This window comes from Triticum urartu, chromosome 1A (assembly GCF_056163025.1).
Source record: "Triticum urartu cultivar PI428250 chromosome 1A, HENAU_Tu73, whole genome shotgun sequence".
Classification (NCBI taxonomy): domain Eukaryota; kingdom Viridiplantae; phylum Streptophyta; class Magnoliopsida; order Poales; family Poaceae; genus Triticum; species Triticum urartu.
In genome coordinates this window covers 509,929,369-509,933,834 of record NC_141873.1, presented here as the reverse complement: position 1 = coordinate 509,933,834, position 4,466 = coordinate 509,929,369, and positions in this window count along the sequence as shown.

The following is a 4,466-nucleotide window of genomic DNA, read 5'->3' as shown; positions in this document are numbered from 1 at the left end:
AATGAAAGCACCAATGCCGGTTTCAAAACTGGTGGATCTCGGGTAGGGGGTCCCGAATTGTGCGTCTAAGGCGGATGGTAACAGGAGGTGGGGGACAAAATGTTTACCCAGGCTCGGGCCCTCTTCATGGAGGTAATACCCTACTTCCTGCTTGATTGATCTTGATGATATGATTATTACAAGAGTTGATCTACCACGAGATCATAGAGGCTAAACCCTAGAAGCTAGCCTATGATTATGATTGTTGTTGTCCTACGGACTAAACCCTCCGGTTTATATAGACACCGGAGGGGGCTAGGGTTACACAAAGTTGATTACAAGGGAGGAGATCTACATATCCGAATTGCCAAGCTTGCCTTCCATGCAAAGGAGAGTCCCACCTGGACACAGGACGAAGTCTTCAATCTTGTATCTTCATAGCCCAACAGTCCGGCCAAAGGATATAGTACGGCCGTCCGAGGACCCCCTAATCCAGGACTCCCTCAGCTCCTTCCTGTTAAGGTAGGCCAGGAAGGGTTCAGTCCATGGGTCAATGACTTCCATGATGAGATGCGCCGATGGTGTTATTTCGGTGGCTGAGCCTCCGATGATATCGGTGTTTTTGGAATCTGGGGTTATGTTCGGATCCGGACAAGTGTTGCCGTTTTCCCCCTGCCACACCAAGGATGGCTTAAAAAGCCTTTCCAGAAGGATATTAGGTGGGACGGGGTCGCGCTTAGCGCCGATACAAGCAAGAACGTTTGCCGCTTGATTACTTTCTCGAGCCACATGATGGAACTCGAGCCCCTCGAACCGGGCTGACATTTTTATGACTGTGTTACGATAAGCTTCCATCTTCGGATCTTTGGCGTCGAAGTCTCCATTTATTTGAGATATTTCAAGGTTTGAGTCCTCGCGCACTTCTAGGCGTTGTATGCCCATGGAGACAGCCATCTGGAGACCATGTAATAAGGCCTCGTATTCGGCTGCGTTATTGGAGTCTGTGTATAGTATTTGGAGTATGTACTGAACAACGTCTCCAGTAGGGGACGTTAAAACGACGCCCACTCCTAGCCCTGCCAGCATTTTGGAGCCATTGAAATACATAACCCAATTGGAATATGTGTCGTACTCTTTATAGGGAGTTTGGCCTCCGACCATTCGGCGACGAAGTCAGCCAGTACTTGGGATTTAATAGCTCGTCGTGGTTTGTATGTAATGTTGAATGGGAGGAGCTCAATAACCCATTTGGCAGTCCGGCCCATGGCATCACGGTTATTTATTATGTCATTGAGTGGTACTTCAGAAGCCACCGTAATTGAACACTCCTGGAAGTAGTGATGGAGCTTTCGGGATGCCATGAAGACCGTGTATGCTATCTTTTGATAATGGGGGTACCGGGATTTGCAGGGTGTAAGGACAGTGGATACGTAGTATACTGGCTTCTGACACGGGAATTCATCCTGTTCTCGTTCAATGACAAGTACGGCGCTCACAACCTGATGTGTTGCCGATATGTATAATAACATCGGTTCGCTGACGTTTGGTGCGGCGAGGATTGGATTGATCGCAAGAAGGGTTTTAATTTCCTCCAGTCCGGCTGTTGCCGTGTCCGTCCATTCGAAGTGATCGGTTTGCCGCGAAAAAGGCGATAGAGTGGCAGTGCCTTTTCTCCCAATCTGGAGATGAAGCGGCTAAGAGCTGCCACGCAAACCCGCAAGTTTTTGAACTTGTTTAAGGTCTGTTGGCGTAGCCAATTGCGACAAAGCTTGGATTTTGGTTGTATTTGCTTCAATTCCTCTATTGCAAATGATGATACCCAGCAGTTTTCCGGCCGGGACACAGAAAATGCACTTTTCCGGATTGAGCTTAATGTCGTACACGAGAGGTTGTCGAATGTGAGACGTAAATCATCTATTAGTGTTTTGACGTGCCTAGTTTTGATGATGATGTCGTCCACATAAGCTTCAACTGGCTTGTCGATCTGTTTCTGTAGGCAAGTCAGAATCATGTGTTGGTATTTGGCACCGGCATCCTTGAGCCCGAAGGGCATGGTGTTGAAGCTTAATGACCCATATGGGGTAATGAATGCTGTTGCAGCTTGGCCGGACTCCTCCATTTTGATTTCATGGTATTCGGAATATGCATCTAGGAAACATAGTGAGTCATGTCCTACGGTGGCATCAATGATTTGATCAATGCGGGGGAGGGGGAAGGCATCCTTAGGTCAAGCTTTATTGAGGTCTTTAAAATCGACGCACAACCGCCAGGGTTTGTCCTTCTTTGGTACCATCACCAGGTTTGCCAGCCAGTCCGGATGTTTTATTTCTCTGATGAATCCGGCCTCAATTAGCTTGGCTAGCTCCTCCCCCATGGCTTGACGTTTGGGTTCGGAAAAGCGCCACAGTGTTTGCTTGACGGGTTTATATCCCTTTAATATATTGAGGCTGTGTTTGGCCAACTCGCATGGGATTCTTGGCATATCAGAAGGGTGCCAGGCGAATATATCCCAATTCTCACGCAGGAACTCTCGTAGCGCGGCGTCAACCATTGGGTCCAATTGTGCTCCGATGGATGCTGTCTTCTTGGGGTCCGTTGGATGGACTTCGAATTTGACTATTTCCTCCGCTGGTTTGAAGGAGGTGGATTTGGGTATTCGTCTAGGACCACATCATCCCTATCCACCGTAGAGCGCAGCGTGGATAATTTTTCTGCCGCGAGGGCTTCAGATAATGCCTCGAGGGCCAAGGATGTGGTTTTGTTTTCGGCGCGGAGTGCTATGTCTGGATCACTAGCTAGAGTGATTATACTGTTGTCCCAGGCATCTTAAGCTTCATGTATCCGTAATGGGGTACCGCTTGGAAGCGCGTAAATGCATCTTGCCCTAAGAGGGCGTGATACCCGCTGTTGAAAGGGGCCACTTGGAAGGTTATTTCTTCTTACCGATAGTTCTCCGGCGTGCCGAATACCACGTCGAGTGTTATTTTTCCCGCACACCGCGCCTCCCGACTGGGAATAATTCCTCGGAAGGTCGTGCTGCTTTGCTCAATGCGGCTCCTGTCTATTTCCATTTTGTGGAGTGTATCTTCATGGATGAGGTTTAGCTCGCTGCCGCCGTCCATGAGGACCTTGGTGAGCTGAAAGCCATCCACGATTGGACTGAGGACCAAGGCAGTTGGTGCTCGGACTGTCTTGTATTTTGGTTTGTCGCCAACCTTAAAAGTTATAGCTGTATCGTTCCAAGGGTTTATTGCTGCTATTTGATAGACTTCGGCGAGTCCGCGTAGTGCTCTTTTGCGCCTATTGTTTGAGGCGAATGCCTCGAAGACCGTCAGTACCTTGGGGTCGTTGTCCTTTAGGGGGTGTTGTTCTGGGTTATTCTCAGTGAGGATATCCTCGCCGCTCTTGGCTACTTGCCGGAGTATCCAACATGCTCTAAGGCTATGTGTTGGTGTGTTATCCGGTGTTGTGTGTATTTTGCATGGCCCATCGAGCCATCCTTCCAGAACGGTTCCACGCCCCATACTGGACTTGTATTTATTTACCGTTGAGCTAGGTGTGTTGCAAGGGTGCGCCCTTTTCGCCTAAATGAGGGGTTGAGTGGGGACCGATGATTCCCAACGAGCTGCTTGAGTTTTCCAGGCGCTTTCCATTGCACTGTACTTATGTACTATAGTTGCCAAGTCAACGAAGTGTAGGATGCACGACAGTTGATGGCGTTGAGGATTCCTTCGTCCCTGCAGTTGTTGCGGAACACTGAGACCGCTTCCTCGTCGCGGCAATCTTTAATCTTGTTTTTAACAAGGAATCTGGCCCAGAAGTGGTGGACTGTTTCCTGAGACTGCTGTTTTATGCTCGTGAGAGCACTTGTATTCGGGTGGGTGGGTGGATTTAAATCTGAACCCTGCCCCAGTTTTGGATCCGGAGTTTGAAGGTCTTTTGAACTTAACAGATCGGGCTTCGGGATGTCCGCTGATTTCTTAGGCCCGTCGTCCGATTCTATGTTCGGAGGGCAGGATGCTTCACCTCACGGGTAGGTGTCCGGCTCTTCGAGACCGGAGATCCGGACATAGTTTGTCCTCAATATGGAGGAAGAGTTATCGACCCGCTCCTCGACTACCGCTATCTGGTGGGTGATCGGCGGAGATTTGATTTCTCTCTAATCGGGTTTAAGCCCAATCCGATCGTAGTCTGTAGCGACCCCCAGGGCGACGATGCGATCTAGGAGCTCGTTTAAAGACGAAAGCTCCACTAGATCCATCTGCTTGGAGTATTTGGAGTTGATACGAAGGGGGTTTTCGGTGACCTGAGAGGCCATCGTCGGCTTAATGGCCGAACGGGCGGTCATGGTAAAGCCGCCCAGCCGGAGGGTTTGGCCTGGAGCCAGCGTTCCTCCGGTGGTGATATTATTCTTGAGAACAAGGCGAGACATCGATCTTGTTGTCGGCAGCACAGTAGAACTCTCAATGAAAGCACCAATGTCAGTG